The sequence below is a fragment of the Rhinatrema bivittatum genome, chromosome 4 (genome assembly GCF_901001135.1).
Source record: "Rhinatrema bivittatum chromosome 4, aRhiBiv1.1, whole genome shotgun sequence".
In the NCBI taxonomy this organism is placed as follows: domain Eukaryota; kingdom Metazoa; phylum Chordata; class Amphibia; order Gymnophiona; family Rhinatrematidae; genus Rhinatrema; species Rhinatrema bivittatum.
The window spans coordinates 230,169,101-230,182,996 of NC_042618.1; the positions used below are offsets into that span (position 1 = coordinate 230,169,101).

General features: G+C 45.9%; 1 protein-coding gene across 1 annotated transcript in view; it reads right to left on the reverse strand.

The window, feature by feature from the left end:
* LOC115090579 (cat eye syndrome critical region protein 2) overlaps nucleotides 1-13,896 on the reverse strand; it is a 394,336-nt gene that overhangs the window by 312,047 nt on the left and 68,393 nt on the right. The window lies entirely within an intron of this gene.

Genomic DNA, 13,896 nt, shown 5'->3' on the forward strand with positions numbered 1-13,896 from the left:
GGCAATGTCATGCATGAAAGTGGGAGTGGGGGAGGCAGCAAATATATCCACTCATATACAGGCTGATGCAATATCAGTGCAGGAAAAGCGGGTGCTCATGTCTGAGCACCCACTTTCTTAATGCGCACCCATCCACCTCTCTCCCAGGCGTGTAATGCAGTACCCCTAATGAGCCACTGCACAGCCATGGGTAAAGAAAATAGACACTCAAATTGAGCAGCTGTTTTCCTAACCTGACCGCCGGCAAGGCTTTTTTTCACATTGCTGCTTTCTATGGATCCTCAGACTTAATATCGCCAGCTAATAGCCTCATCAACATGACATTTACATGTGATGAGCGCTATTAGCTACATGCTGATCCCCTTATGCAAAACGGGTTATGGATGCACGTCCAAAACGCGTGTCCGACCACAGGTTAACCTGTGCGCTAGCCTGAGTGCACAGCATTGCATCGGCCTGATAGTAAAGTCACTAACTGTCCAGCAGACTAAATAACTATTACATTCCACAAAAATATAACTAACTCCCTCCTGAAAAGGGAAACAGCTGGGAAATACTATCACACTATGCCCAAGAAGTTCAAAAGTCTTGTACCCAAAAATTTGAACATAACATAAAAGATATAACATACTGGGTCAGACCAAGGGTCCATCAAGCCCAGTAGCCAATCCAAGTCACAAGTACCTAAACATTAGATAAATCATAAGCTACTATTGCTTCTTAATTACCATAATAGTTTGTGGATTTTTCCTCTAGGAACTTATCCAAACCTTTTTTTAAACCCAGTTACCAATAATGTTTTGCAGCAATAGGGAATGTTAGCTGCAGTGGAACCAAGGATGATTTAGGACAGTGTTTCCCCAACCAGTGTGCCACAGAAAAAAGTCACCACTGCTTGATGCTCACATCCAGACCAGCACTGTGGCTTTGCTCTTGGCACCTCACAGCAACAAGAGCCAGCAGAGGCTCTTCACCATATAGGTGCTCCTTTCTGAGAACATGCCTAATCATGCATGCCTCTTCTTCCTAGCTACAGCATGAGCTCTGGAGTGTGGAAATTAATGGGATGCGTGCAGGTCATGGATAGCCAGTTCCTGCTTTGTGCAGCACACACAGTACCTCTTCATCCTCAGCCCTCCCCCACCTTCAGCTTCCTCTTTTGAGTCCTTTCAGCCTGTCATTCTCAGACTGACTGAGTGAGACCTGTACTGAGTGCTGGAAGTGACTCAATCTAAATGTCTGAAGCACAGGCAGTGGAGAGCTCCGGCAGCTACACGTGAAACCAAAATAACTAACTAAGCTGGCTGCCACCAGACTCATGTTTCCCTTATCTTTCACTTGTATACAGAGGGTGCTTCCCTACCTCTTGTTTTGACCATATGAGTCTTCTCCATGTCCAAATTGCCTGCCCTGTGGAGTTGGCATACCACACAATATTTTTGTTAAAGTGGATGTACCTTGGGCTTGAAAAGATTGGGAAACATTCATTTAGGAACGGATCAAAGTAACATGGGGAAAATAAATGCCCAAAGGGAAAGAATCTAATCAAGATGCTACTCATGTTAACCATATTCTGAGGGACTTCTTCCTAAAAAGGACTTCAGGTTTTCCCTCTCAAATGTAAATGTTAAACTTCCCAAGTAGATCATGAAGCCAACATTTGGTTCAATTAAGCTGCAAGTCTACATCCTTGACTCCACACAGCTGAGGAGGAGCTGCATCATTACATGTGATGTGTTTGGCCTGGACCTCTATTGGAAACAGGATGCTGGGTTTGATGGACCCTTGGTCTGACCCAGCATGGCAATTTCTTATGTTCTTACTGGCACTAACTTCCTTACGGGCCGATACAGTAAAAAATGCGGGAGAGCGAGCGAGCGATACGGTAAGTTAATTTATTTAAATTAGGCCCGGCGGTAAAAAGAGGTGCTAGGGACACTAGCGCGTCCCTAGCGCCTCTTTTTGGACAGGAGCAGTGGCTGTCAGCGGATTTGACAGCCAACGCTCAATTTTGCCGGTGTTGGTTCTCGAGCCCGCTGACAGCCACGGGATCGGAAACCAGACGCCAGCAAAATTGAGCGTCTGGATTTCGGCCCAACAGCCGCGGGCCGAATTCAAATTTTTTAAATATTTTTATTTTTTTTTACTCTTCGGGACCTCCGACTTAATATCGCTATGATATTAAGTCAGAGGGTGCACAGAAAAGCAGTTTTTACTGCTTTTCTGTGCACTTTCCCGGTGCCGGAAGAAATTAGCACCGACCTTTGGGTCGGCGCTAATTTCTGAAAGTAAAATGTGCGGCTTGGCTGCACATTTTTCTTTCTGAATCGTGCGCGCATACCTAATAGGACCATCAACATGTTTGCATGTTAAGGGCGCTATTAGGTGCTGCGGGATGGACGCGTGTTTTCCTCCCCTTACTGAATAAGGGGTAAGGGAAAACGAGCGTCCAAGAGCAGGCTAACAGTGCGCTCCGTCGGAGCGCACTGTACTGTATCGGCCTGTTAGTTTTTTTGGCCCAGCAGTTCTCTCCTATTCTTTCGTTTGGTCTTCTAGCCAAAGTGGAACAGGCCCCTGCTGGGGCTACTGCATCAGGAGCATTTAATTAAAATGCACTCAATCCTCCCCCCTCACCCCACTTTTTTTCTTTTTTTACCCACTGATTTTACTGCTGCAAAAGTCCTTCAAGCCAAGAGGCACAGAAAGCAGGTCCCATCACAAATGGGCACAAGTGTATCCTCAGCCAGCTAGGAGGCGGTCTTGCTTGATGGCTGGGACTGGAGGGCTGTGAATACTGCATGAAAAGCAACACACCCAGCCCAAGGAGCTGAAGCCAGGCTGACTAAATGAACTTGCATCTGCATGGCAAGGAACAGAATAATAAAATTTCAGGGAATGCTTCATCCCTTTGAGTCATTCCAGCTTTTATCAGGAGCTTAGTCAGCCACAGCTGAATAGGTAAGAACATAAGAACTTGCCATGCTGGGTCAGACCAAGGGTCCATCAAGCCCAGCATCCTGTTTCCAGAGGCCAAACCAGGCCACAAGAACCTGGGAATTACCCAAACACTAAGAAGATCCCATGACACTGATGCAATTAATAGTAGTGGCTGTTCCCTAAGTAAACTTGATTAATAGCCATTAATGGACTTCTCCTCCAAGAACCCATCCAAACCTTTTTTGAACCCAGTTACACTAACTGAGAATGGTTTAAACTGCGGAATTTACAAGTTATTCCAGGGAAGCAGCTCACCGACCAGTAAAAACCTAAAGGGCTGTCAGAATGCAACCTGAGTGAAAAAGCATGCTTCAACATTAAATGCCCATTTAATTACTGCATTTCTTATGTGTTCTCTATACGATTCAAACGAAACACAGCAAACTATTTCCAAGCTGAACCACCAGTTTAAAAAAAAAAAAAAAGCTTTTAATGAATCTCTATAGCTATTTAGTTATAAAGCTATTCAATCCCTTAACTGTACTGAAGATCAAATTTGTAATCAATGTAATTACCATACACATTAAATACATGAAATGCTTCTCTCTATAAAGCACACTTACCAATTTCTTTTCCTTTAGACATGGAAATTCTGATGAAAGAAGCAACAGATAAACTTAAAAAGTGAGAGTATTTCATTCACAGATGATAGTGCTGAAACCTACAAATTGCACATCAGAGCTCATTATTTATAAGCTGGAGCTTGCTGGCAAGCCTCTAAATCAGTGTTTCTCAACAAGTGTGCTATAGCACTCTGGTGTGACTTTAGACCTGATCAGGTGTGCCACAGAAAAGTCACTACTGCATGAGATCCAGACCAGCACCTGGGCTCTGCTCTCAGCACCTCACAGCAACAAGAGTCACCAGCAGTTGTTCTTAAACATGTAGCAGCTCCTCTCTCAGAACATGTGTAATCATGCATGCCTCTTCTTCCTGGGTACAGTATGACTCATGAGCCATGGAGTGCTGTAATTAATGGGCAGTTTGCAAGGTATGGCTATCTAGGCCCCCACTTTGTCATACACGCAGGGCCGGTGCAAGGGGATTTGGCGCCCTAGGCGAGCCTTCTTCCTTGCGCCCCCCCCGGTCTCGGCCCCGACTCCTACCTCATTCTCAATCACGCCCGCTGACTGGGGTTTTCTGGGTCGCGAGCAGATTGGGCACTGCTTGCGGCCCGCCAAATCTCCACTCCTCTTTGCCACCACTTGCGGCCCCATATGGCTCGCACCCAGTGGCGCACCAAGGGTCTCCAGCTCCCGGGGACCAATGCATTTGTGTGCCACAGAAAATCAGTGGCATCTCTAGACAGAAGAATTTGTTTTGGGGGAGGGGGGGGGGAGCCAAAATGACATTTCTTCATCACACCCACCTCTATAGCATGGATCCTGCTTTAAAATTGGTTATAAAAAAAAGTGTTGTTAAAAAAAGTCCAAAGGGTCCTCTGCATTATTTTAAAAAGCTGGCCAGTTTCACACTTCTAGTAAAACTACTATAAAATTATTTGATAGCCTCATTCAGCTAATTCTGTATGGCTATGAGAGTGAAGACTGGAATATATAGGAAGGGACAGAATGTCAATACAAATCCTGCACCTCCAGTTCTGTAACTCTGTGCATCCACTGAAATTCCCCCAAACAATGGAGCTTGGATGTTTCCCTTACAGCTCATCAAACTAAAAGATATTTTCAAATTCTGGTGTCACCTCACAGTAACAGCAGCACAAACACCTTCCACTGCCAGACACATTGTGAACTAACACAAAGCACCGCAAAAAAGACACCCAAAATCTATACTGCAATCCCATCATAACATAACAGTAATAACACCAAGGACTCAAACAACAATAACCCTACCTGTGAATAAGCAAGGGTAAATATCACACTGGGTCCTAGAATACCAATACCAATACCTACTGAGGAAACAAAACAAACCCGATTGCTATAGATCTCTATACAGACACTATATGATAGCAGAATCTCTCATCATGGTCACACACACAGAGCCTCACCAAATACAGAATACAAAATAAAGAAGCACAAATTAGAAAAAACTGAAATGGAAACCCCAAGAAGCCAGACTCTGTGTATTAGCAATGGAAAAACAGAACAACCATTCCTCATAAAACAAATAAAATCAAGAAACATAAAGCATCAGTTATAATAGTAAAACCATACTAATAAAATATTTTAAAACTACTGATAAATAGAATTTCTATTAATTAAAATCATATACATTTTTTACAATTTCCCAAACACCAATAAAATATTTCAAACAGTACATATATCAAATAACACACAATAATTAAAACTAATAAGGATTTTAAAAAGCCCCTGCTGTCCGTACATGGGAGCTCTTGATTTCCAGTCACCCTGATATTGTCGAGGATTAGGAGGTTATCCTCTCTCTCTCACACATACTCACATGTCCATTCTCTCTCACACATACACTGTCACATACATACACATTCATGCTCTTATACCCAACCATAACCTCTCGCTCTCACAGACACTGACACACTCAGGCTCTAAGGCACTCTCTCCCCCTCCACACACACACCCACACAAACTCTTACTCCCCTGGATTTTCTCATACACACTCATGCTCTCACTGGCTCCCTCACATACACACAAACACACACTCCCAGGCAAGCTCCCACTCATTCTCACACAGACACACACACACACACACACACACACACACACAGGCAAGCTCCTAGTCATTCTCACACTGAACCCCAGGCAGGCTCCCATTCATTTTCACACCACTCCCTCCCCATCCCCCAGGCATACACACATTCATTCTCACACACACAGACCCCCAGGCAGGCACCAATTTATTCTCACACACACACATATACCACAAACAGGCAGGCACCTATTCTCACACATACAAACCCCAGGAAGACACCCATTCATTCTCACACACAGACACACCCTCAGGAAGGCACCCATGCATTCACACACATATACACCGCCAGGCAGACTCCCATTCATACACATGCACACTAAGGCAGAGACCCCCTCTCTTTCTTTTGCCAGCAACCTCAGAGCCTCTCTCATTCTTTGGCTGCCACTGTCACTGCTGCTGTATGGCTATTGCGGAGGTGCTGATTGCTGCTATTGGCACTGAAGCCCATTCTGCTGCCTCCTCTGTGCAGGCCCCATGGGCTTCCAGTTCCTCTATGCTGATCTCGTACATTGTGAGATCCGCATAGAGAAAGTGCTACTCTTGCACATTCCCAAAGATTACATGTTCCAATCAGTAAAAAGTATCAGCGCGGCTCGAGAAGACCGGGGCCGCTGCAGAGCTCATCCTGCAGTGGCCCGTAAAGAGGAGGCACAGAGGTGAGAGAGAGACTGAGGGTTTGTACAGTGTGTATGTGTGCGTGCATGAGATGAGTTGAGAGACTGTGTGTGTGGGAGTGAAGACCTGAATGTTTGCAGAGACAGCATGGGAGAGCCTCTGTGTGTGTGAGAGAGAGCATGTGACAGTGAGAACCTGTGCTTGAGCAAGACAGCATGTGGGAGTGAGAGTTAGACAGCATGTGCAAGAGAGAGACTGTGTATAAATGATTGTATGAGGGACAGCATGTGAGAATGAGTGCCTGTGTGTGAGAGAGAAAGCATGTGAGAATTTTTTTCCACCTTCCCTTTCTTATTTTTTTGCCAATTCCTTTTATAACATATTTCTTTTCTCTCCATCTGTCTGCTTCCCTCAAACACACAGTCAGGTTCTCATTCTCACATGCTTTCTCTCTCACACACACACATACACAGGCACTCATTCTCCCATGCTGTCCCTCATACAATCATTTATACACAGTCTCTCTCTTGCACATGCTGTCTAACTCTCACTCCCACATGCTGTCTTGCTCAAGCACAGGTTCTCACTGTCACATGCTCTCTCTCACACACACAGAGGCTCTCCCATGCTGTGTCTGCAAACATTCAGGTCTTCACTCCCACACACACAGTCTCTCAACTCATCTCATGCACGCACACATACACACTGTACAAACCCTCAGTCTCTCTCTCACCTCTGTGCCTCCTCTTTACGGGCCACTGCAGGATGAGCTCTGCAGCGTCCCCGGTCTTCTCGAGCCGCGCTGATCCTCTTCTGCACGCAGCTGATGCTCCTCCTCTTTCCTGCCCGCGCGGCTCCGGCAACATTTTTCTTCCGGGGCCGCGCGGGCAGGAAGGAGGAGAAGTTCCTGCATTGGCTGATGCTCCTCCTCTTTCCTGCCCGCGCGGCTCCGGCAACATTTTTCTTCCGGGGCCTCGCGGGCAGGAAGGAGGAGAAGTTCCTACATTGGCTGATGCTCCTCCTCCTTCCTGCCCGCGCGGCTCCGGCAACATTTTTCTTCCGGGGCCGCGCGGGCAGGAGCACCAGCATGTTTAGACGCGACTGTACCACGGCCCTGCCGATCTTCTTGCTATGTGTATCCGGCACACAGCATAGCAGTAGTTCACCGCTCAGCCGCCATTGGGATGACGTCCACCGGCGGCCATTGGCCATCAGCGGCTCGGCGCCCCCTAATGCTCAGCGCCCTAGGCGATCGCCTAGTGCTTCCACCGGCCCTGCATACACGATGCACACACCTCTTCTTCGTCTTCCCCCTCCTGACCTTCTTCCAAGTACTTCCAGCCTGTCTTTTCTCTAGGCTGTGTGAGACAGAGGCTCATGCACTGAGTGTAGCTCACTTGAATGCTGAAAGCAGCAGCAATAGAAGAGCTTTGGCAACCACTAACCAAGCCCACTGCCCACATTACACAGACTTCTCCCTTCCGCATTATAATGGAGAAACTGGCCCACTATGAGTCTGTGTGCGTCTCTACACTCTCTCCCACTTTGTTTCAAAATCTGGAAGAGACCCCGGTGGGACTTTCACTGCCCTAGCTCTTCTTTTGACTATATGAGTTCCCTTCAGGCATCTGTATTGCCTGCCCCATGGAGCCACATATTTTTGTTAATGCAGGTGTGCCTTTGGCTTGAGGTTAGTTAGGAAACATTGCTCTTAATCTCATACTTTTAGGTCAGATTTCCATATCCCTGGAAAAACAAAAGTCCAAACACTCCAACTACATACACAGTTTCCTTCAACTGAATTTTTTTACAGTTTATACCTTCTATTATACATGCAAAAAATTTGGATTAAATGCATCATAAAAATAGTAGCAATGTAAAGCAAGTTAAGCTTACCGTAAACAGTGTTCTCCATGAACAGCAGGATGATTTATCCATAATACATAGGTGATGTCATTAGACTTTGCCAAATGAACCTTTGTCTCAGTTCATAGAGCTTTTGCTTTACTGAGCATGTGCATGAGTTCCCTCAAGGGCACTGCTTTGTGAGCACCTCAGTCAATTTTAGAGCTACATCTAGCTAGGTAGTCGACTCTCCAGGGAGGCAGGCAGGTATTAAGCATGGTTAATTCATCCTGCTATATACAGAGAACACCATTTTCAGTAAGCAAATTTGCTTTCTCCATCAACAAGCAGGGCTGAATCAGCCATGACATGTAAGGCGTCCCAAGCTGAGGGTTACAACAGAACATCAACCTAATAAACGAAGGTTGACCGATGTGCCGCAAATGCGCAGTAGAGAGCAGCTCTACCGCGCATGCGAGCACGTCGGTCACAGTGTGCCTCTTAAAAATAAAAATGGTGCTGTAGGAGCGGCGGCAGCGGCGGCCCGAAGACCTGGAGCGGCGGCGGCACCGGCCCGAAGACCCGGAGCGGCAGGAGCGGCGGCCCGAAGACCCGGAGCGGCAGGAGCGGCAGCGGCGGCCCGAAGAGCGGCAGGAGCGGCCCGAAGAGCGGCGGCGGCGGCACCGGCCCGAAGACCCGGAGCGGCGGCCCGAAGACCCGGAGCAGCAGGAGCGGCAGCGGCGGCCCGAAGAGCGGCAGGAGCGGCAGTGGCGGCCCGAAGAGCGGCGGCGGCGGCACCGGCCCGAAGACCCGGAGCGGCGGCCCGAAGACCCGGAGCGGCGGGAGCGGCGGCCCGAAAAGTGGCGGCGGCAGCCTTAAGACCTGGGCAGGAGCGGCGGCGGCCAGAAGACCCGGAGCGGCGGCGGCATGCGCGCGAGGGAGGGACAGACGGACGGAAGGAAGGAAGTCTGTCCCTCCCTCGCGCGCATGCCGCCGCCGCTCCGGGTCTTCGGCGGAGATCGACTGAGGGGAGGAGGGAGGAGGGAGAGAGGAGTGACTCAGGGGAGGGGGGGAGGGAGGAGTGACTCAGGGGAGGAGGGAGGGAGGGGAGGGAGGAGTGACTGAGGGGAGGAGGAGGAGTGACTGAGGGGAGGGAGGAGGGGGGAGGGGGGGGAGTGACTGAGGGGAGGAGGGAGGGGGGGAGAGGAGAGAGGAGTGACTGAGGGGAGAGAGTGGGGGAGGTGGGAGGGGAGAATGAGGGGGAAGGAAATGATCCAAAAAAAATGTTAATGTAGCCCGTTTTAACGGGCTTAACGGCTTGTTTATTGCATAAACAACCCAGACCCCACCATGGAGAATGAACTACTGGATGAACAGGCTATGGAAAACTGCTTGTCCAAATTTACTGTTGCTTTTTTTTTTTTTTTTTTAATATAAGACTGTCCAGACAGTAAGGGGACATAAAAGTGTGCACTGAAGACCAAGTTGCAGTTTTGTAAATGTCTTCAATAGGTACGGCTCGCAGAGGAGCCACTGATTTTGCCATGGCTCTCACTTGATGAGCCTTAACAGAGTCTGCAGTCTGAGGGCTTACTAGCACATAATGTGCAATGCAGTCAAAGTATGTTTGGGATTGAGTTAGCAAAATTGAGAAAATTCTGGACTTTGAGACACTTCTGAGAGACATGTCCTGTTATGAACGCTAACAGTCACAGTGGATTATAAATGTCACTTTACCCCTGAGGAAACATTGGTCGTGCTGTTGGGTTCGCTATGCATTAACACTTTGGACTGTTATGCCTACTTGTTTTATATGCTCTCTTGAAAAAAAAATTTATTTTTTTTTGAAGATGGATGATTGAACTGTCCGGGCAGTTCTAGCATACCACAGCAGGACACACCGTCCTTTAGCTGCGAGTTTATTTAAGTTATTACTGATCAGAATTTGCTGAATTTTGTTAAACACAGCATATAGATGGGGACTGAGTTATCAGAATTTTGGGGTCTTTTTGACTCTTCTTTGTTTACTGCACCAAACTATGTTTGTCAACTAAGAGACAAATAGTGGTGAGGCCTATGTGGTTGAGTTCTCTTCCAGTAGGAAGCAACACTTTTACAATCCAAGGAATGAAGGGATTTTTCACCTTCATGGACAAATGGCCTCTGAAAGAACATAGGTAACACAATGGCTTGATTTATATGAAAAAAACGATACCACCTTTGATAGAAGTTTTGGATGGTTGAGGAGCACCACTGTTGTGAAAGAATTGCATATAAGGAGAGTAATGCAGTGTTTTCTCAGCTTTTTCAAGCCCAAAGCACACCTCATTAACAAAAAATGTATGTGGCACACCACCAAGCAGGCAGTGGGCATGACGACTTGGGGCCAAGAAAACAGCTAGGAAAGTACTGAAAGCCCTACTAGTCTCTCTTCCAATTTTAAAACAAAGGGAGAGGGGAGGAAGAGGTGGAAATGAACCCAACACAATGGACCTGCTCCCTCTATATACAAGTGCAGTGTGGTGCAGGTATCTGGATCAGTTAGTTACCTTGGCTGCCAGAGCACCTTTACTGCTGCTGCTCCCAGTGTGTTCAGTGTATATTCTCCCCGAGGATAAGACAGATGCTAGAAGGACTCAGAGGGACTCAGGAACAGGAAGATGAGGAGGTGCTGTGTGACATGTATGCTATACAAAAGTGGGGCTCAGTTATTCATGCCCTGCATGCTGCCTATTAATTACCACTCTCCAGGGCTCATGCTATAGCTGGGAAAAGGAAACACACATGATTAAACATATTACATTGGTAAACAAAGTTTGTGTTTCCTTCAGGCTTTTTGGTGTTCCAAACAGAGTTTTTGATACTGATCACAGATATTACTTCGAAATTTGTACAACATATAAGGTTTTTTGAGAAACGGCCAATTTTGTGTTACAATAATTGTGAAATTTTAAATCAATCTCGAGTACATATATTTTCTTGCTGGACAGTAGTTTTTGATTTTTAACGGCCATAAGCAACATAACATGTAACAGAGACTAACTTTTTTTTTTAAAAATACACCAAGAAACTCTGCCTGATCATGCCAGAACTTGCTTGGGCAAACCCCAGCAATTTGCGGCAAATGTTTCCACGCATAAGTGACGCGAAGATAAAAGATGTTTTCGTTGGCCAAGCTGTGGTGAAGGACAGCCACTTTGATGGTCTTCTGCAAGGTACAGAATGTGTTGCGTGGACAGCCTTGTTTGTAACTTTCTAGGCAACTATAAGGCAGCAGACTATGTCAAACAGGGTGAAAATCTGCTTCAGGCATACAAATTGATGAAGTGCAACATGTCATTGAACATACATTTTCTTCATTCCCACTTGGACTTCTTCCCAGACAACCTTGGCGCTGTGAGTGACGAACATGGTGAAAGGTTTCATCAAGACACTGACAAAATGGAGAAACAGTATCAAGGCAAGTGGAACCCCTCCATGCTGGGTGACTATTGTTGGACTCTCATCCGCGAAGTGTCGGACAGGATTACAAACGAAAATATGCGGCAAAACATTTTTAGTTTTGTTTTCTGGTGCCAACATTGCCATTATAGTTTATGCCACTACAGACACGTAACAGTGCTTAATGTATATCACACTTTTCTGGCAAATGGTACGTGATACAGACATATGCATATTTTTGTTCAGCTTGTTAAAATCTAGTTTCACCGAAGGGTGTGGAGGAAACAAAATGTTCCCAGAAATTTGTTTACCAATGTTATCAGAAAGCAATCCCTTAAGAGCCATCACTGGTGTTGCTGCAAGGTGCGGAGATCAGAGCATCAGGCAGTGGTGAGCAAGTCTAAAGGCACACTGGAATAAATAACCAATGCCTGAAGCTCGCTGACTCTTCTGGCTGATGTGACCATAACAAGGAATAATACTTTCCATTTCAGAAAGACTCCAATGGTCAAAACATGGCTTCTTAAGCCAAGCTAGAACCACAAGGTCCCATGGAACAAGTGTTTTGGCCACCGGAGATTTAGTGTGTCACAAGTCTTTCATAAAAACTTTTGACAGGACGAGTACAGATTTGCTTACATTCTACTTGCACATGGTACCGGTAGGGTCTCTATGGCACAGATCTACCCTGATGAGGTACTGAGAACTGAAGAGGAAAGAAACAAATACTGAAGTAGTTCACATGGTTCACATGCAAAGGGGGACCAGGCAGTTTTCTTGATAGAAGGACAAGGACTGTTTCCATGTAAAGTCATAAGTACTTCTAATCAAGGGCATTCTGGCAGATACTATTATTTATTTATTTTATTTAGCACTTTTATATACCGATTTTCCAGTAACAGAATTACTAATCAAGTCGGTTTACATTATAAACAATAACCATGACAAAAGTGTTGTCTTACAATAAACAGGAAGACTGAACTTGGATGCAAATAACTGGGGATAATAACAAATTCAAAGTTGTGGAGCCTAATGTAGGCTGGAGTTAGGAACAGATGTTAAAATTAAGGCAAGGTTTTTAAGATTGGACTGCATAGACATAAATAGCAAATAAATAAAGAGCGATTCTCTTGGGGGGGGGGTTACCAATGAAGAGGGATCATTGGTTAGAGTTCTAATAAAATACTGAAGTTAGGAGAATGCTTGGTTGAACAACCAGGTCTTGAGTCTTTTTTTAAAAAGGATAGGGCAGTGCACTAGTCTGAGGTCTGATGGAAGAGAGTTCCAAAGTTTGGGACCGGCTGTGGAGAAAGCTCTTTTGCTTAAAGCTGACTTAATCGGTGGGACCTGTAGATTGTTTCTATATGCTTGTCTCACCGGTCTGGCGGAAGTGCGAGGTTGCAGAGGGATCTTGAGTTCGAGTGGTGTGATATTATGTATCGCCTTGTGGATTGATAAGAGGGCTTTGAAAAGAATTCTGAATTTGATAGGAAGCCAATGTAGGTTCTTCAGGATGGGTGTTATATGGTCTCTCTTGTTTGTCTTGGTTAGAATCCTTGCTGTCGCGTTTTGCAACATCTGTAGTGGTTTTGTGGAATTAGCGGGGAGGCCGAGTAGTAGTGAATACTATTATGTCCTCAGATTCCTTAGATAAGGAGAGTGAAGTGATCAGTGATCACACACCATCAAAATTAAGTTGAGAGAGGGAAAGTTAGGATGATACTTTGAGTCAACAAGAAGGGGGGAGGGGCAAATTGACAGTTGCACTAGATACACAAACACCTGTCTGAACCATGCTGGGCAGTAAATTTCACATGGGCTTGGTCTTTAAGCCTTTTCTCTACCATTTTGGCTATCAGCAGACTTGGTAGAAAGGCATATATGAGATCTGCATTCTAGATGAGCAGAACACATCCTGAGCAGATCAGAGATTGCTGGGAAGAATGGCATAAAATCTTCCCACTTTTCTGTTTTCCTCCAACATTAAGAGGTCAATTGAGGATGTCCCCAAAAGATCAAACAGTGTCAGTTGTTGACGGGACCATTCCTAAGGGCGAAATACTCTGAGGCAATCTGATGTGTTGGCGATCACCAGAAAGGTTGCTTGAAGAACCACTTGATGTTGCATGCCAATTGTCATATCTTTATGGCCTCTTGGCAGAGAGTCCATGTCCCTGTGCCTCCCTGCTTGTTGACATAACACATTACTACTTGGTTGACTGTTTGAATGAGAACTCTCTTCCCTTTGAGGTGATGGGGAAAAAGCAGCTAACGCATGTCTGATTGCTTGCATTTCCAGTAGGTTGATTT